We start from the raw sequence: 17,500 nt of genomic DNA on the forward strand, positions 1-17,500 counted from the left end.
GGATTATTAAGTGGTGAGCGTATAGCTGAACTTCCAAGCAGTGTGGACCCCGCGGGTTGATTCCCGGCCATCGTGCAATGACTTTATTGGGCAAGTGCACTAAATGTTTCTTCCAGATTCCATGACGGCGTGATTCTCTCCCTTTGTGCTGTTCTCTCTGAGTCTTCTCTCTTTCTCTCTTTTTACATACTCATGCCTCATCTCATGCAGAATGAAAATATCTGGGTGAGAAAAAGGAGAGGGGAGAGAGAGGGGGAAACGAAGAAAAAAATTATATAGAGGGGGGGGCGTGGAGGCGGCGACTGTACCGAGCGCATGGGTCCTCCCAGTGCTTGCAACGGCCGGGAGGTCCGGGACCGACAGTTCGGGGGACGGCGACAGTTACCGTTGCAAGACTCAAATGAAAGGAAAGTAATAAAGGAAGACACGCCATCACTGAAAAGGGCACCATTTCCCTGAATTCTGACGAAAGGGCACTCGTCTTTCTCTGATTTTTGACTGAAAGGGAAAGCTTCTGCATAGATTTGACTGAAAGGGACCCTCTTTCGATGCTGAAAGGCACTCTTTTTCTTCTGATTTTGACTGAAAGGGGTAAGGGCACTCTAGTCTTTCTCTGATTAGTTTGAATGAAAGGCTGCCACTCTTATATCTCAGTGTTTGTTTGAATGAAAGGGCACTCTTCTTTCTCTGATTTTGACTGAAAGGGCACTCTTCTTTCTCTGATTTTGACTGAGAGCGCACTCTTCTTTCTCTGGTTTTGACTGAAAGGGCACTCTTCTTTCTCTGATTCTGACTGAAAGGGCACTCTTCTTTCTCTGATTCTGACTGAAAGGGCACTCTTCTTTCTCTGGTTTTGACTGAAAGGGCACTCTTCTTTCTCTGGTTTTGACTGAAAGGGCACTCTTCTTTCTCTGATTTTGACTGAAAGGGCACTCTTCTTTCTCTGATTCTGACTGAAAGGGCACTCTTCTTTCTCTGATTTTGACTGAAAGGGCACTCTTCTGTCTCTGATTTTGACAGAAAGGGCACTCTTCTTTCTCTGATTCTGACTGAAAGGGCACTCCTCTTTCTCTGCTTCTGACTGAAAGGGCACTCTTCTTTCTCTGGTTTTGACTGAAAGGGCACTCTTCTTTCTCTGATTTTGACTGAAAGGGCACTCTTCTTTCTCTGATTTTGACTGAAAGGGCACTCTTCTTTCTCTGGTTTTGACTGAAAGGTCACTCTTCTTTCTCTGATTTTGACTGAAAGGGCACTCTTCTTTCTCTGATTTTGACTGAAAGGGCACTCTTCTTTCTCTGATTTTGACTGAAAGGGCACTCTTCTTTCTCTGATTCTGACTGAAAGGGCACTCTTCTTTCTCTGATTTTGACTGAAAGGGCACTCTTCTTTCTCTGTTTTTGACTGAAAGGGCACTCTTCTTTCTCTGATTTTGACTGAAAGGGCACTCTTCTTTCTCTGGTTTTGACTGAAAGGGCACTCTTCTTTCTCTGATTCTGACTGAAAGGGCACTCTTCTTTCTCTGATTCTGACTGAAAGGGCACTCTTCTTTCTCTGGTTTTGACTGAAAGGGCACTCTTCTTTCTCTGGTTTTGACTGAAAGGGCACTCTTCTTTCTCTGATTTTGACTGAAAGGGCACTCTTCTCTCTCTGATTCTGACTGAAAGGGCACTCTTCTTTCTCTGATTCTGACTGAAAGGGCACTCTTCTTTCTCTGGTTTTGACTGAAAGGGCACTCTTCTTTCTCTGATTCTGACTGAAAGGGCACTCTTCTTTCTCTGATTCTGACTGAAAGGGCACTCTTCTTTCTCTGATTCTGACTGAAAGGGCACTCTTCTTTCTCTGGTTTTGACTGAAAGGGCACTCTTCTTTCTCTGATTCTGACTGAAAGGGCACTCTTCTTTCTCTGATTCTGACTGAAAGGGCACTCTTCTTTCACTGATTTTGACTGAAAGGTCACTCTTCTTTGTCTGATTTTGACTGAAAGGGCACTCTTCTTTCTCTGATTCTGACTGAAAGGGCACTCTTCTTTCTCTGATTTTGACTGAAAGGGCACTCTTCTTTCTCTGGTTTTGACTGAAAGGGCACTCTTATTTCTCTGCTTCTGACTGAAAGGGCACTCTTCTTTCTCTGATTCTGACTGAAAGGGCACTCTTCTTTCTCTGATTCTGACTGAAAGGGCACTCTTCTTTCTCTGGTTTTGACTGAAAGGGCACTCTTCTTTCTCTGATTCTGACTGAAAGGGCACTCTTCTTTCTCTGATTCTGACTGAAAGGGCACTCTTCTTTCTCTGATTCTGACTGAAAGGGCACTCTTCTTTCTCTGATTCTGACTGAAAGGGCACTCTTCTTTCTCTGGTTTTGACTGAAAGGGCACTCTTCTTTCTCTGGTTTTGACTGAAAGGGCACTCTTCTTTCTCTGATTTTGACTGAAAGGGCACTCTTCTATCTCTGATTTTGACTGAAAGGGCACTCTTCTTTCTCTGATTTTGACTGAAAGGGCACTCTTCTTTCTCTGATTTTGACTGAAAGGGCACTCTTCTTTCTCTGATTCTGACTGAAAGGGCACTCTTCTTTCTCTGGTTTTGACTGAAAGGGCACTCTTCTTTCTCTGATTTTGACTGAAAGGGCACTCTTCTTTCTCTGATTCTGACTGAAAGGGCACTCTTCTTTCTCTGGTTTTGACTGAAAGGGCACTCTTCTTTCTCTGATTCTGACTGAAAGGGCACTCTTCTTTCTCTGATTCTGACTGAAAGGGCACTCTTCTTTCTCTGGTTTTGACTGAAAGGGCACTCTTCTTTCTCTGGTTTTGACTGAAAGGGCACTCTTCTTTCTCTGATTTTGACTGAAAGGGCACTCTTCTATCTCTGATTTTGACTGAAAGGGCACTCTTCTTTCTCTGATTCTGACTGAAAGGGCACTCTTCTTTCTCTGATTTTGACTGAAAGGGCACTCTTCTTTCTCTGATTTTGACTGAAAGGGCACTCTTCTTTCTCTGATTTTGACTGAAAGGGCACTCTTCTTTCTCTGATTTTGACTGAAAGGGCACTCTTCTTTCTCTGATTCTGACTGAAAGGGCACTCTTCTTTCTCTGATTCTGACTGAAAGGGCACTCTTCTTTCTCTGGTTTTGACTGAAAGGGCACTCTTCTTTCTCTGGTTTTGACTGAAAGGGCACTCTTCTTTCTCTGATTCTGACTGAAAGGGCACTCTTCTTTCTCTGATTCTGACTGAAAGGGCACTCTTCTTTCTCTGGTTTTGACTGAAAGGGCACTCTTCTTTCTCTGATTCTGACTGAAAGGGCACTCTTCTTTCTCTGATTCTGACTGAAAGGGCACTCTTCTTTCTCTGGTTTTGACTGAAAGGGCACTCTTCTTTCTCTGGTTTTGACTGAAAGGGCACTCTTCTTTCTCTGATTCTGACTGAAAGGGCACTCTTCTTTCTCTGATTTTGACTGAAAGGGCACTCTTCTTTCTCTGGTTTTGACTGAAAGGGCACTCTTCGTTCTCTGTTTTTGACTGAAAGGGCACTCTTCTTTCTCTGATTCTGACTGAAAGGGCACTCTTCTTTCTCTGATTTTGACTGAAAGGGCACTCTTCTTTCTCTGGTTTTGACTGAAAGGGCACTCTTCTTTCTCTGATTTTGACTGAAAGGGCACTTTTCTTTCTCTGATTTTGACTGAAAGGGCACTCTTCTTTCTCTGATTTTGACTGAAAGGGCACTCTTCTTTCTCTGATTCTGACTGAAAGGGCACTCTTCTTTCTCTGATTTTGACTGAAAGGGCACTCTTCTTTCTCTGATTTTGACTGAAAGGGCACTCTTCTTTCTCTGATTTTGACTGAAAGGGCACTCTTCTTTCTCTGATTTTGACTGAAAGGGCACTCTTCTTTCTCTGATTTTGACTGAAAGGGCACTCTTCTTTCTCTGATTTTGACTGAAAGGGCACTCTTCTTTCCCTGATTCTGACTGAAAGGGCACTCTTCTTTCTCTGATTCTGACTGAAAGGGCACTCTTCTTTCTCTGGTTTTGACTGAAAGGGCACTCTTCTTTCTCTGATTTTGACTGAAAGGGCACTCTTCTTTCTCTGATTTTGACTGAAAGGGCACTCTTCTTTCTCTGATTTTGACTGAAAGGGCACTCTTCTTTCTCTGATTTTGACTGAAAGGGCACTCTTCTTTCTCTGATTTTGACTGAAAGGGCACTCTTCTTTCTCTGATTTTGACTGAAAGGGCACTCTTCTTTCTCTGATTCTGACTGAAAGGGCACTCTTCTTTCTCTGATTCTGACTGAAAGGGCACTCTTCTTTCTCTGGTTTTGACTGAAAGGGCACTCTTCTTTCTCTGATTTTGACTGAATGGGCACTCTTCTTTCTCTGATTTGGACTGAATGGGGCATCTTCTTTCCCTGATTTTGATGTGATCCTCGGGAATAAGAAAGAAATGTGGTGGGATCAGAGAGGGACTGAAGGAGAATACTAATAGATGAGGGAGAGGCGATAGAAACGAATGTTATATGCGTGTTATGGGTTGCTTGGGAGGCTGTGAGTGTGTGAAGGTAATAGATATTCGTGTGTTTGCTTTCCACTTTAGTATCACTATCTGAGCAGCATTGTTCTCACTCTTTAATAACATCGGTTAACAAGACACAAGACTCGTCCGCAACTAGTCCTCACAGATGTTCAGCACAGATGTGCTGCTATGTTCTTTGGCCCCAATCAGACTGTGATTTCTCATCTCCTTTAGTTATTTACGACAGAAAGAGTTCTCAACCCAAAACACAGACACAGAAGCTGGATAATTTTTTTTTAAATTGTTTTTTATATTCTTTATATCGTCTTCTTTTCGAATATTTTTCTTTCTATCAACAGGAGAGCCTACGAATACTGGAAATCGAACACATGTCGACTGTACTGGTGAACAAGATCAGTTGACAGCACATGTAGCAATTTCGTAGTATTGTGTACCTGTATTGATTATGTAATCAAAACTCCCAATATGTCATGATTCTGTTACTATTAATATTAATAATGCTATTAGTGATTAAACTGTTCATAATTATAAAAGCAACAACAATGATAATGATAACAGCGGTAAAATCACCATTTGATATTGTTACAATGAAATTAACAGTATAGATAATTATAAAGATAATGAAATTGACAAATAAAACAACCATAGTAATGAATTAAATTAAAAACCATCTAACCAACACCCCGCTTGTTCAAGTTGATTCAAAAAACTTTGCTACACAACTGCAGTTACACAAAGTAATGTCAATGCAACATGTTATATTACCTCCCACCCCCCATTCCAATGACAAAACTGGGTGAGGATAATGTACGGAGATTAGGTTGGGTTAGGATAGGCACTGTTAGGTTGGTTTAGGTTAGGATAGACGGGGTTGGGCTGGTTTAGGTTAGGATAGACGGGGCTGGGTTGGTTTTTTAGTTTTGGTTAGTAGGTTAGACGGGTTGGGTGGGTGTTAGGCTTAGGGATAGGCACGACGGGGCTGGGCTGGGTTGGTTGCATCATCACGAAGTGCTCCCTTTTAGGGGTCTAGGTGACCTGTTTGCCTTGCTAGGGAATGTAGACAACTTAAATCATTTTTCATCAATGTACACTACTGTTATTTGAGCGTTTTTTTATATCTTTTTTTTCGGATATTGATAATTTTGAGACTCCCCTCTCTTGAATGGGGGGGGGGGGTAGAAAAATCGCATGCAAATGAATATCAAATACGGCCAAATTACATCAACAACAGTAAGAGTTGCCATCATCCACAACTATTTTTGTTACATGGATAAGAACAACAGCTTCACATTTGCAGTTATATAAAGTAGTGGTCATTACAAGGCGTTCTATTCCTTCGCTACACTAGAAAAGGAAATCATATATATATATATATATATATATATATATATATATATATATATATATATATGTATGTATGTATGTATGTAGAGGTATAGCACATATACATAAATATATATATACATATACATTTATGAATATATATATATATATATATATATATATATATATATATATATATATATATATATATATATATATATATATATATATATATATATATATATATATATATATATATATATATATATATATATATATATATATATATATATATATATATATATATATATATATATATATATATATATATATATATATATATATATATATATATATATATATATATATATATATATATATATATATATATATATATATATATATATATATATATATATATATATATATATATATATATATATATATATATATATATATATATATATATATATATATATATATATATATATATATATATATATATATATATATATATATATATATATATATATATATATATATATATATATATATATATATATATATATATATATATATATATATATATATATATATATATATATATATATATATATATATATATATATATATATATATATATATATATATATATATATATATATATATATATATATATATATATATATATATATATATATATATATATATATATATATATATATATATATATATATATATATATATATATATATATATATATATATATATATATATATATATATATATATATATATATATATATATATATATATATATATATATATATATATATATATATATATATATATATATATATATATATATATATATATATATATATATATATATATATATATATATATATATATATATATATATATATATATATATATATATATATATATATATATATATATATATATATATATATATATATATATATATATATATATATATATATATATATATATATATATATATATATATATATATATATATATATATATATATATATATATATATATATATATATATATATATATATATATATATATATATATATATATATATATATATATATATATATATATATATATATATATATATATATATATATATATATATATATATATATATATATATATATATATATATATATATATATATATATATATATATATATATATATATATATATATATATATATATATATATATATATATATATATATATATATATATATATATATATATATATATATATATATATATATATATATATATATATATATATATATATATATATATATATATATATATATATATATATATATATATATATATATATATATATATATATATATATATATATATATATATATATATATATATATATATATATATATATATATATATATATATATATATATATATATATATATATATATATATATATATATATATATATATATATATATATATATATATATATATATATATATATATATATATATATATATATATATATATATATATATATATATATATATATATATATATATATATATATATATATATATATATATATATATATATATATATATATATATATATATATATATATATATATATATATATATATATATATATATATATATATATATATATATATATATATATATATATATATATATATATATATATATATATATATATATATATATATATATATATATATATATATATATATATATATATATATATATATATATATATATATATATATATATATATATATATATATATATATATATATATATATATATATATATATATATATATATATATATATATATATATATATATATATATATATATATATATATATATATATATATATATATATATATATATATATATATATATATATATATATATATATATATATATATATATATATATATATATATATATATATATATATATATATATATATATATATATATATATATATATATATATATATATATATATATATATATATATATATATATATATATATATATATATATATATATATATATATATATATATATATATATATATATATATATATATATATATATATATATATATATATATATATATATATATATATATATATATATATATATATATATATATATATATATATATATATATATATATATATATATATATTGCCTGTCCCTTCATACGAAATGCATACCAACAAACGCATTCACACCCAGTCAGCACATTTACATACGGCATTTATTGTTTCGGTCAGTTTTTTTTTTTTTTTTCTACGGGTAATTCACTTCATCTAAGACGTCATCTATGGCATTTTCTTGGGAACTTCATATCTGCCGAAATGAAATTTAAGAGAGCCTACTGTTGTTATTCGAACTAGTGCGACCCGTTCCGAAAGCCGAGCGTGAGCCTCAATCGAGGCAATGGTTCACTACGGCTTCTGTGCGAAATTACTTTCGCACAGAAAGAGAGGGAGAGAGAGAGATAAAAGGATATAGATGGGGAAGGGGCGTCAATGCCGTGCGAGGACTTCATTGAAAAAAGACACGCCCCATCACAGAAGGGGCACCATTTCTTTTCTCCCTGATTATGACTGAAAGGTCACTTTTATCCCCTGCTTTTTGTTAAAATGTTAGCGCTGATATGGAGAAGAAAAGGGGCAGGGGTTCAAGCAACCCGAGGCCTCTCTATGTGCACGTCCCTCGGGAAAAGAAAGACATTTTAGGAGAGGGAATGAAGGAGGCAAATGCTGAGAGAGGATGTTGTTGCTCATACCATTGTGACAATATTTGTTAAGGATTTCCTTTGTCATACCCCTATCAAAAGGGGACCACTTCAAAAATACCTGTCCGAAAAAATGCTCAACTCACAGTAGTGTGCTCTCTATTTCCCCAAACAAGAGAGTCAAGTCACCCTAGACCCCTAAAAGGGAGCACTTCGCGATGATTCAACCCAACCTGAAGATTGACGAACAAGAATTCTTGAGTTGAAGAGCTATAAGGATAACGCCATATTAACACTCATGCTGTTAATAGCCATACATTGCAACATCACATTGCCAGGATATGTTAAAATCATCATATAATCATATTTAGAATAGATCCTTTGTATCTCTTTGAGTTTCCCGCATCTCTCCCTTACACCCTTTTTCTCTTTCTGTTTGTCTGTGTGACTCTTTGTTTATCCATCACAATTACTGTCTGTTCCTTTATACGGAATCATACATACAGGCGCATTCATACCTAGGCAACACCATTTATTGAGTTTCGGTGTTTTTTTTTTTTTTTTTTTTTTTTTTTGGAGGGGGGTCATTCACTTCAATCTAAGACACTTCTCATATATGGCATTTTCTTGGAAACTTCTTATCTACCGAAATGAAACAGAAAAGAGGCTGCTAAGGTCATTCTCACAAGTGCGAACCGCTCCGAGAGCCGAGCGTGGGCTTCAATCGAGGGAATGGTTCACTACGGCTTCTGTGCGAAATTACTTTCTCTCACTGCAAGTTGTTATTGTGAAGCGATGGTGGTATAGTGGTGAGCATAGCTGCCTTCCAAGCAGTTGACCCGGGTTCGATTCCCGGCCATCGCAATGACTTTTAATTGAAGTGCACTAAACTTCTTTCCAGATTCCATGACGTGATTCTATCCCTTTGTGCTGTTCTCTCTGACTCTCTCTTTCTCTCTTTTACATACTCATGCCTCATCTATGCAGAATGAAAATATCTGGGTGAGAAAAGGAGAGGGAGAGAGAGGGGAAAATTATATAGAGGGGGGCGGGGCGACAGTACCGTGCAAGGACTCAACTGAAAAGAAGACACGCCCCATCACCGAAAGGGCACCATTTCCCTGATTCTGACTGAAAGGGCACTCTTCTTTCTCTGATTTTGACTGAAAGGGCACTCTTCTTTCTCTGATTTTGACTGAAAGGGCACTCTTCTTTCTCTGATTTTGACTGAAAGGGCACTCTTACCTCCTGCATTTGCTTAAAATGGTACTGCTATGGAGAAGTTAAGGGATAAGGGCTCAAGCACCCCGAGGCCTCTCTGTGCACGTCCCTCGGGAAAAGAAAGGAATTTTGGGAGAGGAGCTGTAGGAGGCAAATACTGAGAGAGAGGTTTAGAAAGAGAGAGAGTATGTGCTCATGTGTGTACTGAGTGCTTGAAGGGCTGTGGGTGTAGGTGAAGGTGATAGATATCCGTGTGTCTGTTTTTCACTTTAGTATCACTATCTGAACAGCATTGTTATCACTATTTAATGATATTTAAACAGGACAGAAGACTCGTCCGCAACTAGTCTTCACAGATGTTCAGCACAGACGAGTCACGCACCTGCTGTGTTCTTAGGGGCCATTCATGCGAAGACTTCGTGCGATTTCTCATCTCCTTTAGTTATTTACGACAGAAAGAGTTTTCAATCCAAAACACAGACACGGAAGCTGATTTTTTTTCTTTCCTTCTTTATTCTTTCCTTCCTTTCGAGTATATTTCACTCATTGCAAAACTAGTGCCTTTTGTGTGTGTTTTATTGTATTGAGAGACTTGTATGTTTTGCTGTTTTATGGGAGGGTAAAAACAACTTTATTTTTTCGCATTCGTGTACTGCGATGAACGAATACGAAACATATAACAATCCACAGTAATGATAACATGAAGTGTTTGAGAAGAGGAATGAAACATGTGCTTGTGACTGCCACAGTAAAAGGCATCCCTACTGGCACAGGGCACATTGTAAACACTGGGCATGGTTTAAATCACTTCTCGTTCTGCCTGCACGTCCTTCATCGGCGGTACTTTAGAGCAAGAACTCTATACCGATAATGCTGGCTAGAGACCACGGATGGACGTCATTCAAGGTGCCATCTAGGTTTTGGATGTTAGGTGAAACCCAATTTGCCTAATCCTAACCTAAACCAACCCAACCCCGTCTATCCTAACCTAAACCAACCCAACCCGTCTATCCTAACCTAAACCAACCCAACCCCGTCTATCCTAACCTAAACTAAATATTGCCTATCTTAACCTACCCTAATCTCCGTACCTTATCTTCGCCCAGCTTTGTCACTGGCGTGAAGGGGAGGTGGAGGTAATATAACATGTTGCATTGCACTAAGTCGTGCAACTGCAAGTGTAGCAATGTTCTCTGAATCAACTTGAACAAACGGGATGTTGGTTAGATGGTTTTCAATGTAATTCATTACTATGGTTGTTTTTTGTCAATTTCATTATCTTTAGAGTTATCTATGCTGTTCGTTCCATTGTAACAATATCAAATGGTGATTTTACTGCTGTTATCATTATCATTATTATTCATTTTACCATTATGAACAGCTTAATCACTAATACCATTATTCAACATTAGTAGTTACACAATCATGACATACTTGACGTTTTGATTACATAATTAATACAGGTACACAATACTACGAAATTACTACATGTGCCGTCAACTGATCTTGTTCACCAATACAGTCGACATGTGTTCGATTTCCAGTAGTCGTAGGCTCTCCTGTTGATAGAAAGAGAAATACTCGAAAAGAAGGAAATAAAAATGATTCAGCTTCTGTGTCTGTGTTTTGGGTCGAGAACTCTTTCTGTCGTAAATAACTAAAGAAGATTGTCTTTGCATGATTGGGGCCAAAGAACACAGCAGCGCATATGTGCTGAACATCTGTGAGGACTAGTTGCGGACGAGTCTTGCGTCTAGTTAACCAATATCATTAAAGAGTGAGAAAAATGCTGCTCAGATAGTGATACTAAAGTGGAAAGCAAACACACGAATATCTATTACCTTCACACACACTCACAGCCTCCCAAGCACCCATAACACGCATAAACATTCTTTTTCTATCCCTCTCCCTCAGTATTTTCCTCCTTCAGTCCCTCTCCCAAAATTTCTTTCTTTTCCCGAGGGTTCACTCAAAATCAGGGAAAGAAGAGTGCCCTTTCAGTCAGAGTCAGGGAAATGGTGCCCTTTCGGTGATGGGGCGTGTCTTCTTTTCAATTGAGTCCTTGCACGGTACTGCCGCTTCGTCCCCCTCTATATCATCTGTTCCCTCTCTCTCCCTCTCCTTTTCTCACCCATATATTTTGTTTCTATCACAGATGAGGCATGAGTATGTGAAAGAGAGAAAGAGAGCCAGAGGGAACATCACAAAGGGAGAAAATCACAAGTCCTAGAATCTGGATGGAAGTTCAGTGCACTTCAATCAAAAGTCATTGCGATGGCCGGGAATCGAACCCGGGTCAACTGCTTGGAAGGCAGCTATGCTCACCACTATACCACCATCGCTTCACAATAAGTTCATCCAGTGAGGGAAAGTAATTTCGCACAGAAGTCGTAGTGAAGCATTCCCTCGGTTGAGGCCCATGCTTGCCTCTCGGAGTGGGTCGCACTTGTGAGAATGCCGTATGCATATTGTTACGTAGTTTTGTTCTATAGCAGTGACATCGGTTGTTCCAGAATAGAGTGCATAACGGAGCCCAAACTAAGTAAAATAAAAATGTCAAGTTCCTTCAAGTATTCATATGTACATAGACGTCCTTAATTCACTGCTTACGATCTATTCATATTTTTATTCATTGTATTTTCTTTTTTAAGTTTTCTTAACACAATATTATTTGTTAGCATGTCATATAAGTCACTTTTTCTTGTTCGTGTCCATCCTCTATGCCATATATATAAATATATATAAATTTATATGCATATATGCATATATATATATATATATATACTAAATATGTAATGCACACATACATATGTATACACCTATTTCCTTTTCTCCCTCTGCCCCCCTCCCTCCTCTCTCTTCTTCAATCCCTCTCCCTCCATCTCCATACTCTTCTCTCTTCTCTTCTGTCTCTCATGGGTACGTGCACCAAAGGGTCCTTAACTTAGGTTAAACTTGGAAACCAAGGGAAACCATGCCTCTTTCAACGGAGGTCGTGTGTTCTGGAAATCTGTCGATTCTCCTATTTACGCTTCCATTTGCTTCTAGACACCAGTTCGGCGTAGACTCTGAAAATGCATTGCGATGGCCGGGAATCGAACCCGGGTCAACTGCTTGGAAGGCAGCTATGCTCACCACTATACCACCATCGCTTCACAATAAGTTCATCCAGTGAGGGAAAGTAATTTCGCACAGAACCCCTAAGTGAACCATTCCCCGGTTGAGGCCCACGCTTGTTCTCGGAGCGGGTCGGACTTGTGAGAATGCCGTATGCGTCAGTACGTATGTTTATCATATAAATGGACAAGAAATAGTTGTGATAGATAAATAAAGAGACAGTGAGAGAAAGTACAGAAGCCGTTGTTAACCATTCCCCAGGTTAACATCCATGCCATTAATAGCCATACATTGCAACAACTCATTGCAAGGAAGTATATGTTCAAAACACTGTAATCAGTTCCTTTGCGTCTCTTTAATTCCCCCCCCCCTCCTCCAATTTTCTGTTTGTGTTTGTCTGTCTCTTTGTGTATCTATCACAACTATTTAATGACCATTTATATGATATTCACTTCTAGGCAACGCATATGCATACGTCATTCTCACAAGTGCGAACTGCTCCTTGAGCCAAGCGTGGGCCTCAACCGAGGGAATGGTTCACTAAGGGTTCTGTGCGAAATTACTTTCACTGGATGATTTTATTGCGAAGCGATGGTGGTATAGTGGTGAGCATAGCTGCCTTCCAAGCAGTTGACCCGGGTTCGATTCCCGGCCATCGCAATGACTTTTGATTGAAGTGCACTGAACTTCCATCCATATTCCATGACTTGTGATTTTCTCCCTTTGTGCTGTTCCCTCTGGCTCTCGCTTTCTCTCTTTCACGTACTCCATTTCTCATCTATACCAGAAAGAAAATATATGGATGAGAAGAGGAGAAGGAGAAAGAGAGAAAAAATGGTACCATGCAAGGGTTCAATTAAAAAGAAGACAGCCACTATCACTGAGGGGGCACCATTTCCCTAAATTTGACTGAATGGTCACTTTTACCCTCTGCTTTTGGTTAAAATGGTACTGCTGATATGGTGAAGAAAAGGGGCATGGACTCTAGCATTAAGAGGTCTCTCTCTGTACCTTGGGAAAAGAAAGAAATTTGGCGAGAGGGACTGAACGAGGCAAATACTGAGAGAGAGAGAGAGAATGTGTTTATTTGTGTTCCGGGTGCTTGGGAGGCTGTGAGTGTAAGTGAAAGTGATAGATATTCGCGTATTCGCTTTCCACTCTAGTATCACTATCTGAGCAGCATTGTTATCACTTTTTAAGGGTATTGGTTAAACACCAAACAACAAGTCTAAGAAACTAATTTTGCACAGATGAAATCGTACAGCAGTTGCTAACCTGTTGCTTGCGAGTACGTCTTTTACCAAAAAAAATGACGGTTATGTTCATTAGCAAATCAAGGGCTTATAAATTACACACAGACACACACACACACACACACACATATATATATATATATATATATATATATATATATATATATATATATATATATATATATATATATATATATATATATATATACATATATACATATATATAATATATATATGCATATACATATATATGTGTGTGTGTGTGTATGCACATATATATGTATGTATGTATACACTTATACATATATATACGATTTATTTTTTAGTGTAGCGAAGAAATTGAACATATTGTCATGACCACTTCATATAAATGCAAATGAAAAGCACTATTCTCTGAATTTCGTCGAAAAAACGGGCTTTCAGTATCGCCGTTGTCTTTATCATTACTTTTACCATTATTACCGCTCTGTAGCTGTTGCTCTTATTCTTGTATTATTTTTTTTTTTTTTTTTTTTTTTTTTTTTTTTTTTTTTTTTAGAGAGAGAGAGATTATGGTAATCCTACTGTTGATATAATTTGGCCGTATTTGATATTCCTTTGGATAAGATTTTTTTTATTCTCTTTCTCCCCCCCCCCCCCCACACACACATCAAGGGGAGGCGATCTCATAATTACGAATATCCGAAAAGAAAAGATATGAAAAACACTCAAATAACAGTAGCGTACATCGATTCCGAGCAAGACAAGCAAGTCACCCTAGATCCGAATCTCCAGCAAGCACTTCGTGATAATTCAACTCAACCCAATCCCGTCTATCCTAATCTAAACCAATCTAATCCTGTTTATACTAACCTAAGCCTACCTAATCCTGTCTATCCTAACCACAACCAACCTAACCCTATCTATCCTAACCTAACCTAATCTCCGTACCTTATCTTCGCCCAGTTTTGTCACGAGGGAAGGGGGGGGGAGGTAATAGAATATATTGTTGCACTGACAACTACTTCATATCACTGCAATTATATAGCAATGTTCTCTGAATCAACTTGAACAAACGGGATGTTGGTCAGATGGTTTTCAATTTAATTCATTGCTATGGTTGTTTTATTTGTCTATTTCATTATCTTTATAATTATCTATGCTGTTGGTTTCATTGTAACAATATCAAATGGTGATTTTACCGATGTTATCAATACCATTGTTATTGCTTTTATAATTATGAACAGTTTAATCACTAATAGCATTATTCAACATTAATAATAACATAATCATAACATATTTGACATTTTGATTACATAATTAATACAAGTACACAATACTACGAAATTGCTACATGTGTTGTAAACTGATCTTGTACACCAATACAGTTGACATGTATTCAGTTTCCAATAGTCGTACGTCCTCCTGCAGATAGAAAGAGAAATATACTCGAAAAGAAGGAAAGAATGAAAAAGGAAAGAAAAATAATTGAGCTTTTGTGTGTTCTGGGCTGACAACTTCTGTCGCAAATAACTAAAGGAGATGGGAAATCGCACGAAGTCTTTGCATAATTGGCCATCAAGAACACACCTGTGCTGAACATCTGCTTAAATCGTTGCGGACGAGTCTTGTTTCTTGTTTAACCAATATCATTAAAGGTTGAGAACAATGCTGCTCAGATAGTGATACTGAAGTGGAAAGCGAATACGCGAATATTTATCACCTTCACTTACACTCACAGCCTCCCAAGCACCAGGAACACACATAAACACATTCTCTCTCTCTATCTCTATCCCTCTCTCTCAGTATTTACCTCGTTCAGTCCCTCTCCCAAAATTTATTTCTTTTCTCGAGGGACGTGCACTGAGAGAGGCCTCGGTGGTGCTAGAGCCCTTGCCCCTTTACTTCACCATATCAGCAGTACAATTTTAACCAAAAGTAGGGGACAAAGCTGCCCTTTAAGTCAAAATCAGGGAAAGAAGTATACCCTTTCAGTCAGAATCAGGGAAATGGTGCCATATCAGTGCTGGGGCGTGTCTTCTTTTAATTGAGTCTTTGCACGGTACTGACGCCCCTCTCTATGCCATGTTTTCCCTCTTTCTCCCTCTCCTTTTCTCACTCTTATATTTCCTTTTTACAGATGAGAAATGGAGTATATGGAAGAGAGAAAGCGAGATCCAGAGGGTACAGCAAAGGGAGAAAATCACGTCATGGAATCTGGATGGAAGTTCAGTGCACTTCAATCAAAAGTCATTGCGATGGCCGGGAATCGAACCCGGGTCAACTGCTTGGAAGGCAGCTATGCTCACCACTATACCACCATCGCTTCACAATAAGATCATCCAGTGAGGGAAAGTCATTTCGCACAGAACCCTAGTGAGGTCCACGCTCGGCTCTTAGGGCGGAAATTCAATAAATGCCGTATGCAAATGTGTTGCCTAGGTGTGAGTGCCTCTGTACGTATGCATTTCGTATGAAGGGATAGACAATAATTGTGATAGATAAACAGAGATCACCCTACTGTGAATTGAGCGTTTTTCTTTTGTTTCCGGACAGGTATTTTTGAAATGATCCCTTCTTGATGGGGGTATGAAAAAAGAACAAGTCCCCAAGAAAATCAATCAATGATAGCAGATATTATCATCAACCTTAACAATTCTTGTCACAATGGTATGAGCAACAACATTCTCTCACAGTATTTGCCTCCTTCAGCCCCCCTCCCAAAATTTCTTCCTTTTCCCGAGGGACGTGCACTGAGAGAGGCCTCGGGGTGCTTGAGCCCTTGCCCCTTTACTTCACCATATCAGCAGTGCCATTTTAACCTAAAGCAGGGAAAAACTGCCCTTTAAGTCAAAATCAGGGAAAGAAGTGTGTCCTTTAAGTCAGAATCAGAGACAGGGTGCCCTTTCAGGGATGGGGCGTGTCTTCTTTTTCATTAAACCCTTGCACGGTACTGACGTCCTCTCTATACCATGCTTTCCCTTTTTCTGCATCTCATTTTCTCACCTATATATTTTATTTTTTTATAGATGAGAAATGGAGTACGTGAAAGAGAGGAAGCGAGAGCCAGAGGGAACAGCACAAAGGGAGAAAATCACAAGTCATGGAATTTGAATGGAAGTTCAGTGCACTTCAATCAAAAGTCATTGCGATGGCCGGGAATCGAACCCGGGTCAACTGCTTGGAAGGCAGCTATGCTCACCACTATACCACCATCGCTTCTCGATAAGATCATCCAGTGAGAAAAAGTCATTTCGCACAGAACCC

At 36.1% G+C, this 17,500-nt stretch overlaps 6 non-coding genes across 6 annotated transcripts; 2 read left to right on the forward strand and 4 right to left on the reverse strand.

Annotated features, from left to right (window-relative positions):
- Nucleotides 1–9,455: 9,455 nt before the first annotated feature.
- On the forward strand, nucleotides 9,456–9,527 carry TRNAG-UCC (transfer RNA glycine (anticodon UCC)). Its single transcript has one exon. It is a non-coding gene; the product is annotated as a tRNA-Gly (tRNA).
- A 2,627-nt stretch (nucleotides 9,528–12,154) lies between these two features.
- Nucleotides 12,155–12,226, reverse strand: TRNAG-UCC (transfer RNA glycine (anticodon UCC)). Its single transcript has one exon. It is a non-coding gene; the product is annotated as a tRNA-Gly (tRNA).
- Nucleotides 12,227–12,964: 738 nt separating this feature from the next.
- Nucleotides 12,965–13,036, reverse strand: TRNAG-UCC (transfer RNA glycine (anticodon UCC)). Its single transcript has one exon. It is a non-coding gene; the product is annotated as a tRNA-Gly (tRNA).
- A 553-nt stretch (nucleotides 13,037–13,589) lies between these two features.
- Nucleotides 13,590–13,661, forward strand: TRNAG-UCC (transfer RNA glycine (anticodon UCC)). Its single transcript has one exon. It is a non-coding gene; the product is annotated as a tRNA-Gly (tRNA).
- Nucleotides 13,662–16,487: 2,826 nt separating this feature from the next.
- Nucleotides 16,488–16,559, reverse strand: TRNAG-UCC (transfer RNA glycine (anticodon UCC)). The gene has a single exon. It is a non-coding gene; the product is annotated as a tRNA-Gly (tRNA).
- Nucleotides 16,560–17,380: 821 nt separating this feature from the next.
- Nucleotides 17,381–17,452, reverse strand: TRNAG-UCC (transfer RNA glycine (anticodon UCC)). Its single transcript has one exon. It is a non-coding gene; the product is annotated as a tRNA-Gly (tRNA).
- Between the last annotated feature and the right edge of the window lie 48 nt (nucleotides 17,453–17,500).

This window comes from Penaeus japonicus, unplaced genomic scaffold, assembly GCF_977035675.1.
Source record: "Penaeus japonicus unplaced genomic scaffold, GWHDUDI00000001_assembly GWHDUDI00000026, whole genome shotgun sequence".
Classification (NCBI taxonomy): domain Eukaryota; kingdom Metazoa; phylum Arthropoda; class Malacostraca; order Decapoda; family Penaeidae; genus Penaeus; species Penaeus japonicus.